The sequence below is a fragment of the Seriola aureovittata genome, chromosome 5 (assembly GCF_021018895.1).
Source record: "Seriola aureovittata isolate HTS-2021-v1 ecotype China chromosome 5, ASM2101889v1, whole genome shotgun sequence".
NCBI classification, from domain to species: Eukaryota; Metazoa; Chordata; class Actinopteri; order Carangiformes; family Carangidae; genus Seriola; species Seriola aureovittata.
The window spans coordinates 2,426,221-2,445,232 of NC_079368.1; the positions used below are offsets into that span (position 1 = coordinate 2,426,221).

The 19,012-nt window shown below is 39.8% G+C and overlaps 1 protein-coding gene across 3 annotated transcripts in view; it reads right to left on the bottom strand.

The window, feature by feature from the left end:
• The window catches only part of pdzd2 (PDZ domain containing 2), a 68,488-nt gene extending 50,685 nt beyond the window's left edge, over positions 1 to 17,803 (bottom strand). For all 3 annotated transcript variants that reach the window (XM_056376925.1, XM_056376927.1, XM_056376924.1), the window contains exon 1: positions 17,073 to 17,803. The gene's annotated coding sequence lies outside the window, so the exon portion shown is untranslated. The remainder of the gene's footprint in view (positions 1 to 17,072) is intronic.
• Positions 17,804 to 19,012: the final 1,209 nt, after the last annotated feature.

Sequence of the window (19,012 nt, forward strand, 5' to 3'; positions counted from 1 at the left end):
AGCATCCACAGTTACTCTGAACTTTACTGATGGGACTTTACTGATAGTTCCATTGAAAATGCATCAGAGACCTCCATCTATAGCTCAGCAGCCGCACTCTATACTCCAGTGACCTCCATCCATCCTTTCTACAGCAGTTGCTCTTCTGGGTCGCAGGATACACTGATTCTTTCATCACCTGAACATGTTACCAAGCGTTCACAGCGTTGGCCTACTTCGCTTAGGTCACAGAGCTAGTGCTTGCCTCAGGAGATGAAGCTTTCAGAAGGATCAAATTCAGCTCAACTTTACCACAATCCTTCCTGACATTCTTGAGAAACAGTATGTTTTTATTTACCTATAAAAATATGAAGACAAGGGAATACTGCATGACACAAGGGTGTCAAGCTACAGCAGCATGAGGAAGGGATGATGACATCATCACAAAGGCAGAATCAGAAAATAAGGTTTATTGCCAGGTAGGTTTTTACTTACAAGATATTTGGCTTGGTGTTTGGTGCAGTATCCAATAAACATATTAACAGGAAATAGCAATAGAAGGGTAAAATACTGCAACATTCAAAAATATACAAAGATGCACATATATAAAATTAAAAAAATAAAACTATGAAAAAACTATGTACAAAAGTGTTGACAAAACTCCCACTGAGCAGGATGTGCAGAAGATCACAGTATAGACAACATGTGTTCTGTGCAGGGATAATACTCTGAGGTGTTACTGTAATGTGGTTGTTGATGGTTGATGAGGCCAGACCCAGAAGAAAAGGCAGGTGCTGGTCCAACACTGGGGAGGACTGGACTGGAATTCTAGAGCTCGGCATCAAGCCGTGTCTCTTTACCCGGAGCTTTCTCCAGTGGAGGAAAAACACACCAGCATTCACCAGTGTCTTGCTTCTTTGCAGTTGAACGTGGCTTCTTGTCAGAGTGGTCTTCGGGGTGGAGATAAAGATCTCTTTCTAGGCGCCTCAGACATCTCTGCGTTTCTGTGATGCTCGTCGGCAGCATTTTCTTTTTTCTTAGTCGGGAGCTGTAGCGTAACTTCAAGTTCAAGAGGAAGCTCTTCTTCTTCATGACTTCTGACTCACACAGCATCTAGTGTCATAAAGTGGTATAACAACACGGTCCGGGACGTGGCTAGTTGGTTAGTATGCTCATTTCAGTAGATATCTCTGAAATACAATAGATGGAGGTCTTAAATATAAAATGGGCAACTTTAGATCTAAATTGAGAGGGCTTGGATGCCCTGAGGTTGATGTGAACTCTCTCAAAAAGAAGCGACCACATGAGCAAACACCTGCAAAGAACATCAAAAAGCCAAGAAAGGCAGAGATTAACTGTTTACCCCCTCACCCACGAGGAGAAACAGAAGGAAGTTTGGAACAAGAAAGACTGAAGCTCCTTAATGAAATAAAGAAGAGGTATAATAGTCTAAAAGCCAGTCCGAAGGTTATGTTTCTCAACACTAAACTGCTGTACTAAAAATGTGAAGAATTTAGCTGTAATACAACAGCACTGCAATAAATCGTACCAGCATGAATGTTATAACGGTCACTGTTCGGACAGTATTACAGGGGTGTGGGTTTAACTTTATAGTCATTTTGGCACGTGTAGTTTGTGACTTAGAACAGTATTGTGTGCTATAGAGGTGTTATACGTTTAAATGGTGTGGACTAAACAGAAGTAAGTCAGTAGAATGTGATACAGTTTAACAACAAGCTCAATCACAAGCTCAAGCTCAACAATCTGTACACTGTGTGTTCTTTTTTGGAAGTATTCATATATATCAGATATGTATTTAACTTGTTACATTGTAAGTAACTTGGAAACAATGCCTCTTTGTTCCCAGGGGAGAATACATATATCAGCTAACCTTTGTTTATGTATTGCTTTTCACATGGTTATTATTTTATTTTTCATTATTATTATTGTTATTTTTCTATTGTATTCTTTAACATGCACAGAGTTCAGTACTTTAGTTCAGTTATTTAATTTGTAATTTAATTGTTTATATGCTGTTTTTTTTTTTTAGGGCAACTTCCTGGTAAAAACCTGCACCTATTTTGTGCTTGATTGGTGGTATAAAAATTTTTCACAGTTAAAGACAATTTGGACATAAGTTGGCATTGGTTTTAAAATAAACCGTTTGATCAAAAAACTGGAATTGCTATGTGTAATTTATCCTGACTGAAGTGAAATAAGTTACTAATAAAAAATTTGGGTAACAATTTGCATGGACATTTCTGAGTTGAACTGAAGTAAAATAAATCAAGTCAGAATATCTTAAATTAGGTAATTTGGCCACTTAATATTGCAAATACTTTTTCATTAAAATTAAGTTGGTTCAGCTTAATTAAGCTTTTAGAGGACAAAGTTGTACTTAAGTAATTGAGATAGTCGAACTATAAAAGTCTCATGGTGTTGACTCAATAATGGCTGAGTTGGAATTACTCAAAAACAAAACCCATGTAATTTGTTACCTTAATATTTTAAAAGTTAAGCCAGTGTGTGTTTTTTTTTTTTTTTTTTAAGAGTGTGCTGGAGAATTTATGTCGCCATTATAAACAGGAAAGCTATTTTTTAAAGCAGAACCTATAACGTCCGAGCTTATCAATACTCCAGTCTATTTAAAAATTTAGCCCAGGGGCCCGATCAATACCGGGTTTCGATACCCATCCATTTTCTCTTCACCTCTCTAAATCACTTTGGATTTCTGACTCCAACTGGATTAAAATACTTTATAATCCACCCACTGCTTCCGTTATAACCAATGGAGTCATATCAAAACCATTTCTATTACAGAGAAGCACTCGACAAGGCTGCCTGTTATCACCATTACTGTTTACACTTTTCATTGAAGCTTCAATTACACAATGCGACCATATCACAGGAGTCAAATCAAAATCACTTCACCACAAAATCAGTTTATATGCCGATGACATTCTGTTATACATCACAAACCACTCATCATCACTTGCTTCAGACCATAATCTGATCAGCAATTGCAGTTGGGAGTCTGGCTACTCCATCAACTGGTCAAAAACCAAGATCCTGCCTATAAGCAAATAGGATGCTGAGGCCGGGGACCCTATTTTCAAACAAACAAACAAAATATTTTGGAATTCACATTTCTTCAAACCTAAATGTATTATTCAGACTTAACTATACTGTCATATACCCTGTCTTAACTCAAGAACTAAGCATCAAATTACTCCCATTTATATACAAATCCATAAAAACTCATGCCTGCTACAACAAAAACAAAACAACAATACCATCAACACTTCAGCCTGGTGGAAAGCAAATGAAATTCTCCATCACATCCTCTCACCATCCTTCCATACACCTTTATGGAACAATCCTATGTTTTTAATCAATAGGAAAACCATTGCTTTTTCAGCCTGGATTGGGAGAGGAGTAACCAGCCTGGAACAGCTACTCAATGGTGGCCTGCTCTTGACCTTTGACACCATCCAAAAAGAATATAACATAGCAGGTCACTGTCATTTTGAGTATATTCAGTTAAGAGAATTCATAAAAAAAACCATCAAACTCGAAGATTTTAAGAGTCACAGTCCACCCTTCTACTCAAAGTTACAATCGCTCAAACCAAAAAAACTCATAGTATCCAACGACAGAACACTATCAATCCCCGTAGACAAATGGACGACAGACATAAATAACCTTCCATCAGATTTCAATTGGACAAACATATGCAATAACATCTTCTCTATGACATGTAACTCTAAAACCCAACTAATTCAGTATAAAGTCCTTCACTACCCACAAACCCTACCGCATGGTCTTTAGCCAAAACAATACATGTTCACACTGCTCAACCACAACAGACAGTTACTTCCATGCCCTCTGGCTCCGCCCCCTCATGCAAACTTCTGGTCGGAGGTCATGAGCAGGATGACAATATACAAAATGTAGATGTTTGAGTATATACATATGATTTTGTGACCTGTGTGCATGTATATATACACACTTATATTATTATATTATTATATCATTATACATATTATATATTATATTTTGCATCACTTTGAACTGGGTGGGGGAGAGTTGAAAAAAATTGATTGTCCAATTAAAAGTGATCTTCAATCTCTAATCCAATACCGATTCATAAAACACACAAGTTGTGACGGTCTCCGCTGAGACAGAGGAGAGGAGAAGCTACTAGCCCTCTCTCGCTGTCACTTCTAGTCGCGTTGCTCTCCTCCCCAGTAATGTTAAATTTAGCACAGAAAAAAACATAATAGTGGTAATTTAAATAGCGGTTCATGGGATTTATTAACCCTCAGGGGTCCCTCTGTCCTTTTTTGGACATTTTCTTCACTTTTCTTTTTTGATTTGCTGATCATTTTGGCTGTGTTACAGCTGAAGGTATGGATTTCTGCAAGAAAGTGTCTTTTTTGACATATTTTTAAAATCTAATGTCAGTTACTGTTACAGGTCTATTATACACTGGTAACACATTTTGTACCCTCTGGGGTTCCTCGCGTCCAAAAAAGGATACAAAAAGAAAATGCTATAAAATCATCATATATCAATATTTTTTTCTGCTTTTTTTGCATAAATCTCTTAAACCACTTCAGCTCTGCTCAAACCTACCAAATGTTTATTAGTTTTCAGGATTTTAACCCTTTAAATGCCAGTTTGAAGACATGTTGCCTCTTGTTTTATTAAAAAAAACAACACAGAATGTGAGATATTTCCCACATAATACATGATGGAGGGATGTGACATTGTTTTATATCAGAGTCTTTTATATCAAGACATTTCTCAAAACCAGAATATGATCAGGGTGACTTTTGAACACTGGAAATAAATCATGTACTCATCCCGGCAGTAGCCCCCGTGGCACTCAAAATTTCCCTGGAATTTTCTAGTCTAATTATTACTGTTTATTTATTATCAACTGTTTTTATTATTATTAATTATCAATAATGAGCTAATGGACACATGACTTTCCCCTAGGGGATAAATAATGTATCTAGCTATCTATCTATTATTATTACTACTATTATTATTGTATACAATCAACTATTAGAACATCCTATAATACGCATGCGCGCGTGCACGCACACACGCACACACACACACACACACACACACACACAAGAAAAGAAACAAATAAAAGAGATTGAGACTGTTTTTGGGTCTTAAAATCACAAATATATCTTTTTATGGATCAACACTTTAAATAAAACACACAAGAGAAGAAAAAAATATGGAACATTTAAAAAGCAAAAGCAAATCTTTTTAATTATGTATTAAACTTGCTAACTTGCAGATAAACTTTGTGGCTGGTGGGGAGCAACATGTTAGTCCCTTACTTTCCGGCCTCCACTGGTCGACTCAGTCTCCTCTGAGACAGGGAGAGTATTTATTAAAAAGTGTGCAGGAACCTGATGACAGTCTCCTGTGCCTGAAACCCTGTAATGAGGGTGTGTGAATGAGGCCTTTTCATAAAGGCTTTAAAGTGTAATCTTCAGACAGACAGAGAGATGGAAACTGAATCAGTTCATCAGCTGCTGACATACATCAGTAAAATAACAACAGTATTAACATGACATTTCCAGTAATGACCTAAATCCCTCTGAATGGAGCCCCTCCCCCTCTCTACATAATCTCTGGCTCAACACTCGTAACAGAATTAAAGGCCTTAAGTCTGTGTTGATGCAGATTCATGGCAGCCCACCTTCATTCAGAAACCACAGAGCTCGTTTACAAGGTGTCCACACAGGTGTAAAATAGGGGTAAATGGAGGTTGTGACCATGGTAACAACAGCTGTTTGACAGAAGAACACGCACCCACTGCTTCAGCTTACATTACCAGCGGGGTCCAAAAGTCTGAAAGACTTTCAGACTACGTCCACACTAATACAATCTGCGTCCCCGTGAGCGTTTCAGCTCCGTATCAGAAATAATCTCTGTCCATACTAACACACCTGAAAATACATGCCATCACATGACCATTGATGTTCACTGGGCATTTGCGAGCCAGTGTAAACAGGAAGTTGGTTAATTGTAGAAATACTACAAACAACGCACCACAAAGACAGTTGTTGCATTAAAATACAGAATTTAAGTGAACAGCTGCGAGCAAAGACAACGAGGTCAGTAATACTTGCACTTGACGATCACCTGACACCAAACTATCGAGATAACAGGAGCAAAACTCTCATGATTTTATTCAGACATTAGGAATTTGTCTGCGAAGTTGCTTGAAAAGTCGTTTGGTGTGAGGTCAACATTACATCACCAGTGGGGTCCAAGTGTCTGAGACCATGTGACCATTCACTGGTGTTTACTGTTAACTCATCAGGCTCGAGTCAGGCATGATATGAAAAAAATTTGAAATGTTAATTATATGAACAAATATCAGAAAGATACATACTTACAATAAACAGGTGACATGCTTGTTTAGTCTGAGTGACGACAATAACAACAAATGAGGATGTGAATTAAGGAGGAGTGGACAGTAACAAAGTACATTTACTTGAGTGCTGTACTTAATGGGCTTGTTAAATACACAAAAAGAAACGGAAATTGTGAAATGAACATCAAAATGAAAATTGTTGATTCTATGTTGATTTTATGTCCATTTCTATCAGCTTTGTAACATGTTCTACAAGCTTTTTATCCTCAGTTCTACAGTCAGTCAGTCAGTCAGTCAGTAAGTAAGTAGGCTGTTTCAGTCATTAGGTTCTGTAAATGTGGAACAATACAACAATGTGTTGATATAAAGTACTTTTGAATAAAAGCAAGTTGACCAAGTTTGACCAGGAGTATCAAAACTGTGACTCAGGTAATGGAGCTTTGGACATCGCCCACCTCTGGAATTACAGCTACAAGGCAAAGCAATGGAGCCATTGTGGCTCTTTCAGAATGAACCTTATCATCAGGTTGATCTGAATATGGCCGAACATAAACCTACGTTAACCTCACCGAACCACAGTTAAACTGTCAATCACAGTGTTGTCAATGTGGCGACCTGCATGCCATCTCCTCTGTGGGTGAACACATTGTTAACAGTTCCTGTTCATGTACTACGTACCAGCATCACTCTGGTCAGTGACACTTACTGGATGCGGAAGTGCAGTTACATGTATGTAAAAGTAGGTCTCTGCTTCCTTCTCCTTCAGATATACGCGACATCTTCTCAAAGCGTTTGAGGTCTACACACTCAGATGGCGCTGAACAAACGCGTCCACCTTCCAGTTTGACAACAAGGATTAGTTTCCCACTCTTTGTTCCGTGTTTCAGGCTGACCTACATGTCTCATTCCACCCCTCCCCCTCCACCCTGCTTCTCTAGTGGCGCCATATGGCCAAAGATTAGAAAAAGCCCCATTTCAGTTCATCCCGAATGTCACACAGTTACAGAATAAAGGAACAACGCTGTTTTGGTCCGCTGTGGTCTGGACAAGTCAATCAGTGGCTTTAAAAATCCAATTTAAAAATCCATCAAAACACAACTGTCTCCTTTCTACACAGAATATCACGTTCTTCCTGTAATTATTGACAGTCACGACTTAATTAGCAGCTCGTTTTTCCAATGCTGTTTGAAATGGTTTAATAAGAGTCCATTCCAGTGGTTTGTGCCCAGTTTAACATCCAGAATGTGGTGTAAAACCTGTCCAGTCTGTGAAAAGACTTTCTGCAGCTGCAGTAGTGATGGAAACCCTGTATCAACACTCTGGTTTTGGGCCAAATTTGGTCCAAAAGTTCAAGTAATTAGGCTTTTATTGTGTTATTTGAAAAAAAAAAGAAAAAAAGTGGTAAATCTTAAATCTTGCCAAGCAGAGGAACTACCATGATTTCTTAACACTGTAACTTAATTAGTTTGAGCTCACAAGCTGTTTTTATTGATTGATTTTCTACATGATGTGAGCAGCTACCCAGGAAATGTGATGTTCCTGAGGTGGCACAAGTTTGGCCCATGCTGAGGACGGAGGTAGACCTGCCCTGTTTATTTTATTTTGAGCTCTGAAAAATGCAACTACCAGTTTAGGTTTTGTTCACCTGTTGGCTGTTTTGGATCATTAATTAGCCGAGAGCAGAGGAGGAGGAAGAGGAGTAGAAGGTTTTCCTTACAGCACTCTCAGTGCTGGAGGATTCAGTGTGTGTTTTCATTTTGTTAAACTGTTTATACATTAGAAAGTCTGGCTGCGATTTGCTATTTATTTTAAGTTATAAAATATTTTCCTACTCAGGAGATCTAGGCGATTATGCCGGTTCCGCACATGTAAAAATAAGCCCCTTCTTTATATTGGTATTCCATTCTAAATAGTACATTTTGATCTTGTCGGTTAACAGTTACTGGTCGGTTAACGAGCGTCGGCTATCGGTCAGAAAAAGATTCAAAATGAGCATCCCTAGTTACTATAATAACGATCATGATCATGGCTTGGTTAGGTTTAAGAAAGATCGTGGTTTAGGTTACTTCCTCAATATTATTATTGTTGTCATGGTTACAATAACAACATAGTTAACTTTGTCAACGGTTATGGATAATAGAAACAACATAAACTGCTGCTTTCATAAGGGAATCGAACACCGCTCTCCTGTGTCATATTCATCCATCCACCACAACCTCTTCCTGACGTGGACTTCGTCTCTCTTTACACTACGTCACCGCACTTTTCCCTTTGCTCCTGTCATAATTACTACGGCCGCTAGATGTCGCCTAGCAACACATCTAACTACTATAAGCTGCTGCACGGACGACCTATGGGCTCGTTTTTTACAAGAGGACAGTCTCAGAAAACCACTTAAAGAATCCTGAACAGAAAAGTCTGTAACACCAAAGATGTGACACATGTCTCACCCTCCCCCTAACAAGCCAATCGTGTTGTTGCACTGACACAAATGAAACCCCATGTGTAGTAGAAGTAAGACCTTTGGAAAAAAGGTTTAAATTTTATTTTGGTGCAAAGCCATCAAACCTGCTTTTTATCAGATCTGACTGGTTAGTTACAGCTCTGCTCTTGTGAGCCCGGGGTCACTGCCAAGACGGCTTCTGAGTGGCAGGACCACCCTCTAAGGACTGTGCTACAGACCCAACTATGAAATTATTGGAGTCAATATTGATCAGATGATGTAAGACAAAGTTTAGGTAGTCCCTTAGTCAGCCTCTAGAGTCCTTCCATAACGTCACATCGAGGCCGACAGTCTGATGGTGGTTGAATAGCGCTGCAATACATTAAGAAATAAACATTTCTGAATCCCATCCTGAATCCTTCAAGCTTTTTTTTTTATTTTATATATATATATATATATATATATATATATATATATATATATATATATATATATATATATATAAAATACTAAAATAAACAAAATAAAAATATTTTTCTTATCACAGTTCCACAGCGATGGGCTGGTCATCCAAAGCCATGAATTCAATTGTCTGCTGTGTTTTCTTTTTGGCCTTGGCAAAACAAAAACACAGACAAAACAAATCTGGAAAACATCAATTTGACAAGAAATGAACAGCAAATACTAGCAACACAATGGAAGCATTTTTTCAGGGGACACTAAAAAGTGATGAACCTGGCTGGGACTAAACTTGTTCAATGCTTCTAACTTCGAAATTCACAACTGAGCACTGAGAGAGCGAGAGGGGACGACATGCAGCAAAGGGCCACGGGTCAGACTTGAACCCGGGCCGCTGCAGTCAGGACTACGCCTTCATCCCCTCACTCGCTTGTGTCCGCTGGAAACACTTCCATTGTGTTTTGAGTATTTGCAGCACGTCTTGTCAAATTGATCATCTTTTCATAATTTGCAGCACATTTGTGTATTTGCCTGTTTTCTTAAGTAGCAGCGCTTTGAGCTTTCAGGGTCACTGTACTCGCTCTCCAATTTAAAATATTTCCACACTACAGACTTTTTGCGTCCTGCCACTATCTGCGCTCTCAGTTTACGACACCTGTGTGACAGCTAATGTAAAACAAAAGGATCAGGCCTAGGTTCATGCTAGATAAAATCCATCAGTTAAATGCCTTGATCGGCCCTGATACCAATCTTTGACATGAGATCAGAAAACAATCAGAAAACACATCAGACAGAACAGAAACAGCGGCAGCAGCATGATGCTCCACCAGGTAACCCCACAGTACATGTCCTTCTTCCTGCTCTTCACAGCCTGAAATACTACCACCACCATTTAAGTTACTGCTCCTCAAATAAATGTAACATCACAAAACTGACCACAAGTGACGGCGACTAATGGATCACATCTTATATTCACTTCACAGACCTACTCAGATCAGCACATCACAGTGTCAGGGTATAATAATAAAATCAAGCAACAGCTCAAATCAACTGAAATCAAGACACAGTAAGAAACCTCACCTCATCAGCAGAGGAGAGAGTCTCTGTCGAGGTGAAGTCAGGTTGAAGTTAGTTATTAATTCGAGTTTTTATCTTTGTTATACAGCATGTAAAAGAGGACATGGTTTGTTTGGAGGTGAGACTGATTCAGGGCTCTCACGCTAAACGGGGGCTGGAACATGCCGGGGATTAGAGATATTTATTGTTTCAGGCCATGGTGAGCTGTGGTCAGCAGTTTGTGAGCGGCGTGCAGACAGAGCAGAGCAGCCGGACTCTGTCCAGAGCTGGAGTCTAACAGTTTCACACGCACGTGACCTCATCATAGTCTCACTTACTGCATGTGTGCATGTATATTTGTGGAGTGAGTGAACCAGCATCTCCAGGTGCTTCCCTTCTTCTTCCGGCTCTGTTCAGCAGGTGGATTCACAGTCACTCAGACTACGGGCTTAAACTAGTTGAATCAAGTTCATATTTGAATAGAGATGAAATGGTTACCAGTTTCACAATAAGTTACAGAAGAAAATGGCAGACAGTATTTGGGTTAAAATTTTACTTATCACTATAACCGTGGTAGATTACCGATTACTGTGGTTAATTAAACTCACATTAGGTTCTGTACAGCATCAACATTCTCCTAGGCATGTGCGGCAACCTACATGGGTTTGCTTTGTGTCAGTCAAAACACAGCGTAAGGCAGTGACAGCACTCCTCTGGAGATTTTACAGCCTTGTAATAACTTTTAACACCAAAGTTAACCGTTTTTTCAAACGTGGGTAAGCCTGCTAAAAAAGGCGATAGCCTCCTTTTACACTGCCAGATGAGTTTGCCTTTCTGTTCAGAGCAATGTCATCACTGCTAGCCGCTGTGCAACCTGGATAAAACCAGGTTGGTGCTCCTGTCAGTCTGGAAGCCTCCATATGAGACACTTCGATCACTGATTGTGTGTTTTTAAAACTTATGTCAGGGCTGCAGTTCACTCTTTCCTCTCTGAGCGCAGTGTAACCACTGCGTTTCTGTTTTAACAGCACTGTGGTGGGTAGGTGACAGGTTTGTTTACAGTGTTTGTACATGGAAAAATGCCACAACTTGGAAAATAAATGATAATAATAGTAAATAATAATAATAACATATTTGCTATTCCCTTGTTTATAGAGTTGGCACACAGCAGGCAAACTCAGTACTGCTACTGGTCTCTTCTCATCTGAGAAACAGATGTGTTGGGCATGTTATTATTTTTACTGTTTAAATGCAAACATTCACTTAGTGAATAGTGAACAGATCTATAATCATGGGAAATATTCAACAGTGTGTGGATCATTGTTCTAATTAAAGACATCAGCTCTATTTTAAAACCAGAGTGGACACATGCTGGCCTCGACAGCAAAACCATTCCACTGATAAATATCTACTACTCCTTATTGTTTATCACTTTATTGTAAACTCTTTTGTTCCCTGAATGATGACTCAGTTTTCCCAGGTATCTGATTGGTTAGTAGTTAGGCTGTTGACAGGTTTGGATCTGATCCTCTAAGGTAACCTGCATCAGGTTAGCAGTTCAGTGTAAGTTAGCATGGTGATAACCCAGTAACAGGTGATCCACCATCGTAGGACTGAAAATCCAGAGTTAAACCTGAAGTTACCTTGATAACCTCTAATCATGCTTCGTAGTACAGACCTCAGCTTGTAGAAACATGTGGGGTGGTGTGGGTGCAGCTGCCTGCAGAAATGCTTTGTGGGGGTTTTGAAAATAAATAACAGATGTATGAAGACCCAGGCTGCATGAACAGCACTTTGCATGGAGGTAAACAGAGATGTTGTGGCCACAGTCGGAACTGCAGGTCCGTGAAACTGGTTCTAAAACACAGCAGAATGCCTACTCTTGAATGCATGAAAGATCGTTTCAGGAATATGCTTGTATCTGTTTACAAGACAAGTGTGTCATATAATAATCTGTTCAGTTCTTTGTTTACAGCACCATGTACATGTAAAAACTTGCATTCTGACAATAAGTAGGAATCAGCTGGTGTCCCACCCTCTATGAGCTCCCGGTCCTATCTGAACAAACACATTTAAAGGAGAGCTTCAACTTTCTGTCTTAAAACAACAATCACGTGCCAACATGTCCATTGAAACAACTTTTATTAGCTCCGGCCTCCTAACATGATTTCAGTTTAAGTGATGGGAAACAATATCCACAGCCTGTGTTAATCTTGAAGTCAGTGTGATGACTCAGTGGTCTGAGTCAATCTAATCAAGTGGGTATTTTCCAAAGTTATAATCTTTTTACTCTGAAATTCAATCTTCTTGTTTCCTTGCTGAGCTGCAGCGGAGAAGAGACATTTCATACTTCTAAGACTGTAACTGTGAAAGACACTCGTCTGAAGCCTCATATAATCTCCATTAGGGTGAGGACTGAGGAGTTCATCTCATCCATTGGAAGCATTTTAAAGAGGGGATATCTGAGGCATGGGTGAAAGGAATATACTCAACATATTGCAGCTTGCTCCACGTGAAATCTAGCAAATAACTGTGTGAGTAGGCTCACTGTATTCTGGACTACCAATAAACTCACATGGTATTACAGCAAACTTGGAACTAAAGACTTGAGTGAATTTTCTTCAACGGATTCTCCTTTCTCGTATGACTGTCTCTGTCTCACAAACAACACTCCCCCCGCCCAGAAAACTCTCCTGGGTGTGTGTGTGAGTCGTAGGTGATGTGTGTGTTTTTGTATGTGTGGAGGGAACTGGTGAGCATGCCAGAAGTGAAGCGTCAAGCAAGTTTATACGTGTTCAGAGACAGTAACTGAAGATGGAGGCGACAATCTGGTTTAGGATTAAATGTCTTTAGCACGATTCTGCTCTCTTTTGTTGCTTTGAGCTCTTGTGTTTGTTCAGGGTCAAATTCAACTTGTTGTGATTTGCCCCTTTTTCCAAGGGGCAAATACTGTTCCCATAGAAACCACAAATGAATAAACAGTAAACAAGAATGTTTGAATATAGACAAATTTTGCAGGGACAGGAATCATCAGCCTATGATTTTATGCATCAAAAATAGGTTGAAAAAAGATTAATTCTCTGATTAACCTCCATCTTCATTTGAATAATCCAAAATCCCGAGATCAACCTTGATCTCTTCTTGAGATTTGTGTCTAAACTGTTGGTCATGTTAAACAGAAAGAGCATTAATGTAACTGCTTCGGGTCCATCTGTAATGTAAACATTAATGTTTTTAATAATGCACCAGGTTAGAGGGGAAATTTTCCGTTTTGATTCTCTGAGAATCTCATTCAATTCCAAGAAAAACTGGTATTGAAACTGAAATATCTCTGATTAAATCGATATCAAACCAAATCGAATCGGAACCTTGTGAATTGGAATTGAATCGATTCAGGAAATCAGTGGCGATACCCAGCCCTAATCAAAAAGTTAAATAGCACATTTATGAAGAGCCTTAGAGGAGCTTTCACGGTGGGCGATCTGATGATCTCATATTGTGAATGATCTTACTTTGGCATAAGATCTATGTAGCGCTGCTACCCTATAAAAAAGGGCAGACGATGGTGTTTGGGCACTGGAAACTTTAAAAGGGATATTCCAAAGAAAGCAGGTCAACAGGTTGGACTAACAAAAATATTATCAAACGGAAGAAAAATGAACCTCGGGAGATTCAACAGAAAAATAACTACGCCCATAACGTCAAAGAAATAAAATCTGCAGCCTCACAGCAAGCTGCCACCTGCTCTTACACTTTCTAATGACTCCTCACTGCCATCGTATCTTCTGCTTCTCACCTGACTGGAGCCTACCACCAGCTCAGGTAAGTATGGGGGTGAGCTAATGCTACACATGTCCGTCCAAGCATACCAAACCCCACACTACCACCACATACTAACTTCTGTTACTGCTGACAATTCCCACTCTACAATAAGCACCAGATATTATTCATAGGTGCACAAGTTCACCCCACTGTAATTTACTGCAGAACAGTTCTGCCCCTCTTCCCACATACTCCTGCCCAGTCGCTCACTAACAGGACCTAACCACACAGACCTGTTTCCCCTTTCCCTGACTGAGCTGCTGATCAACCCCACTCACCTAGACAAACAACTGAAAATATACAAAGTGGGCCGACCCTTCCAACATATCAAACCTGCAAACAAAGATCAACCACATCTCACAACTAATGTATTGAATAACTGAACCTGAAAAATTAATAGAACATCCAACTAAAATACTGATGAAATAACAATGATAATGACAAAATAATGATAATGTGGGGGGATCAGAGCCTAGTGAAAAGGGAATGGAGCAGCCTTTTTCACAATCTACTTGAGGATGAATAATCTGAGGTCTGTAATATGAAACAGGATTAGAGGTTATCGAGGTAACTTCAGGATTAACTCTGGATTTTCAGTCCTACGACGGTGGCTCACATGTTACTGGGGTAAATCACCCCGGTAACTCACGCTGAACTCCTAACCTGACGCATGTTAACTTAGAGGTTCAGATCAAAACCTGTCAACAGCCGAACTACCGACCAATCAGATACCTGGAAAAACTGAGCCATCAATTCGTACAGGATCCTGACAGGAACAAAAGAGTTTACAATAAAGTGATAAATAATAAGGAGTAGTAGATATTCATCAGTGGAATCGTTTTGTTTAATCTGCATCTCATGTTCATAACAGTTTGTTCATCATCAGACTGAAGAGCAAAAACACTGAGTACGAAACTTAATGATAATTCATCCACTTATTTACAACATATCCTTAATCTGACTTTATTTTTTTATTCTAGTTATGTGATCATATTAGCTGGTCAGCAGAGAAACTCAAGTTTCAAATCAAAACAATTCAGCACCTGATAAATAAATATCATAACAGCCTCCAAACAAATACTCCGTATGAACTAAGCAAAAAGTGTGATTGGTTGTGACAGCTTGTAAACAGAAGACAGCATTCTGGGTGAAGAACAGTGGCGAACAGACAAACATCTGACACAAGCAACAAAGCCGCATGAAGATATAAATCACATCATCCAGTAAGGACTTTCTCAATAAAATCAGAGCAGCGGTAGGATGCAGATCGTGATAGCGATTCTACGCAAAAAGATTGTCATGTGATCTTTTCGCCCACGCCCCACATATCCAGATATATATATCTTCCATCATGATATATACTGAAAATATCATGGCATGGTTTTAAAAAGCTGTTTAAGGGTCCTGACTATTGTTTTAAGACAGACATGGTGACAGTTACAAGTTTTCAGCAGAACCCAACTTGAAGCTGATGTTTTAATATAACAGCCCTCCTCCATTTCTTTCTCAGACACACACACACACACACACACACACACACACAGACACACAAAAACCCTGAGGACAGACCAGCCTAAACCTGAAAACACATTCAGTGCACTAACAGACTTGTGCTGTTCTTGTATTCACTGTTTCATGACCAAGAAATGATGCAAGAAGTCTGTCGACACCAACATTAAAAACTTAAATATTTTCACACTTAAATATTTATTAATATTGTGTATTTTCTGAAACTGTCTCAGCCCTGTGCTTTAAATCCCTCCTGACCTCTCGCTATATTCATACTGACTGAAAAGACAGTGACTGAGAGATGTAACTCGCGGTGACAGATCTGCATCCATCATACTCGCATGTGATTTAGATAAAGTGAAAACATATCTGGTCTGTGACACTTTGTGTGGGGATTCCCCTCAAGAAAGAAAAGAAGGTGGAACGTGGAAATGACTGGAGCAGATATACAAACACTGTCTACTCTGGTGGATAAGACTCAGTCCAGGCAAAGCAACACATAGTACATCCTCAAAAGTGTAAACTGTAAATCACTTGTCTGGTTCCTGAAGGTGGTAGACTGGGAATGATCAGTGCAGTCTGGATGGCAGCCTGTAGATGTAAAAGCTATCACATTATTTCATAGTGAGGTCATTTTTGAAAGCTTGAGACAAAGTGAGCAGAGTCACAGAGGAGCGAGGTTTCCTCAGCAGGAAGGCAGAAGGTAAACCAATCTACCAGCAGCTCGTTTTCATCATGACAGAGACGGAGGAGAAATCACACACTCTGGACAAGCGGATGTGCTGAAGTGGACCCGTTTACAGACATCAGAGAGGAGGGACTGGTTCATCTAATGAGATTTCTACTGTTAGAAGTCCTTTGCAGAGGTTACACAGCACACAAACACTGTTTAGTATGTGTGTTGCTTTTTACTTGTAGTAATTATAAGCTCATTTGGTAATACAAATACTAGTCACACTGGTGGGTTTGTGTTTGGTTGGAAAATGCAGCATGTTGCGGTCAAAGGGAAAAAGTCTCTGCAGGCTGCCATGACAAAAATAACACAGGCTGCTGTAGTTCAAATAACTGCTCATAGTTATGATGGTGAACTCAGTCTCTCCTACATCCAGCACATTAAGGATGAATTGGATTAATTAACCTGATTAAATGTCTGGTTAGGAAAAGTGTCTACAGACAGACAGCCAGCAGCCAGCCAACAACCAGCCAGAAACCAACCAGGCTCCATGCTCTGGGTCTAGTTGATTCGTGACTATAATTATATTGTCTCCCACCGTTAAACAACACTTTAAACACATTCTGACAGAACAATAGTGACTGTAACTGTTCTCCCTATACTTCAACATGTCAGACTATATCAGCCTGAAGCAGTATTAAAGCAGAGAGCAGAGGAGTCCGTACCTTTATTCTACATGGTCATGAACTTCGAAGGCTCCTAGTCCCATTGAAAACATCAGGGTAGTCCATGCTGAAGGGTTTTTGGAAAATCAACTTGGTACTGAGATGAACTAGTTCTCCAAAAACTACACGCACAACTTTTAACAGCGTCTTCACGGTTCAATCCGCTCAGCTTGAAAAAAAAGTGCTTTAAATGTCCATTCAACAGAAACTCTCCGCGGGAAGACCCGTCCGAGATGCAGACGTTTAGTGGAGCTGCTCCGCTTTTCTTTATCCGTAGGTATCGGGACTTGCTGAGCTATCATGCGGCCGCCCTGTCCTCGGCTCCAGGCGGAGGGCGGAGCCACAAGGTCCAGATTTTGTTGAGACGGCTGTTTTGCCCTAAACTCCGCCTCCCAGGCTCCACTTCCTCCCACACTGTGTGATGCTGGACAGTCATGGAGCCAAATCAGGGTTTATAGTTTTGTAAATGAAAAACTGAAATGAAAAATTTCAGGGCGTCTCGGTGGCTCACCTGGTAATACGCGTACCACATGGGTTCAGTACTAACCACAGCGGCCCGGTGAAGATGATGTATATGAAGCTTTACATACTTCTCACAGTACCTACGTTTACTGAAGGCAACGTCATCGAGGAAGGTCCTCCTCAGCCTTTCTTTGTTATGTTTGTTATTGCTGTCACTCATGATTCCATGCCCCTCTCGGTTGATGCCACGCCCCCGCCCCACATCAGGGCCAAATGTCTGAAAGTGGAAAAAAAAGATCTGAAACTGAAAAAAAAATATCTAAAAGTGAAAAAATAAGATTTGCAACTGAAAAAAAAGTAAAACTCAAATATCAAAATATATATGAAAGTGAAAAATGAAAACTAATAATTTATTCAAAAGAAATTCCAGAATTCAATTAAATTTTTTTAAAACTGAAAAAACTTTTCGTACATTTATTTTTAATTTGAATTCATTGTTGTTTTTTTTCAAAGTTCAAGATTAAAACTTGAACTTTCAGTTTAAAATTTTTTTTTTCTTCTTTTTTTTTTAAAAGTTATTTGTTGGCCATTTTTGCCTTTATAGGACAGTGAAAGGAAGATAGAGGTGGGATGACATGCAACAAAGGGCCGTGAATTGGACTCGACCCCATGTCCGCTGCAGTTAGGACTGAACTCACGTTGTAAGCACACTACCAGGTGAGCCACCAAGGCTCACCTGGTAGTGTGAGCCTACCAGGTGAGCCTTGGTGTAGTGTCTAATCTCCTTGAGAGTAGTCGCTCAAGGAGAGGGGTCTGCTGGGAGGCTGCAATACTTTGTAGTTATCCACTTCATGTTAAACCATACAGCTGTGCCTCCCGGTCCACTGTGAAAGGGGTTTAAGCATGGCAGCCATGTTAACTAGCTGTAGCTGCGGTGTTGGACCGCTGAATAAGTTTTAAAAACACACATTTACCAACGGGAGCATCTCACTCCGAGGCTTCAGCACTAACAGGAGCAACACAAACTTCAATGTAGTGTGCTCAAGGACTCGGGCTGGTGACACCAACAGACTGGATAAATTGATCAGTAAGTCTGACTCTGTAATTAGCTGCAAACCTTTGTAGTGGGGGTGGAGAGGAGGACACAGAACAAACTGCTATCAATTCAGGCTAATCCTGAACACCCTCTCTACCAACTTCTGGATAGGCACTGCTTTTTCTAACAGAGTGGTTCAGCCCCACTGGACCGACACAGGAAATCTCTCCTACCCACAGCAACAAACTTTGTACAACTCTTCACAACTCCCCACCTCTGTCAGTTTTACAGTTTCTGGTTCAACCAAACTCTCTGTTTGTTCTGTTTACACAACTTTGAACATTATGTACTGTATACAGAGACATTTTATTTTTTTTATTTTATTCGGTATGTCAGTATTGAAGTCCATTGCATTCACCAAAGAAAAAGAAATACACCCTTT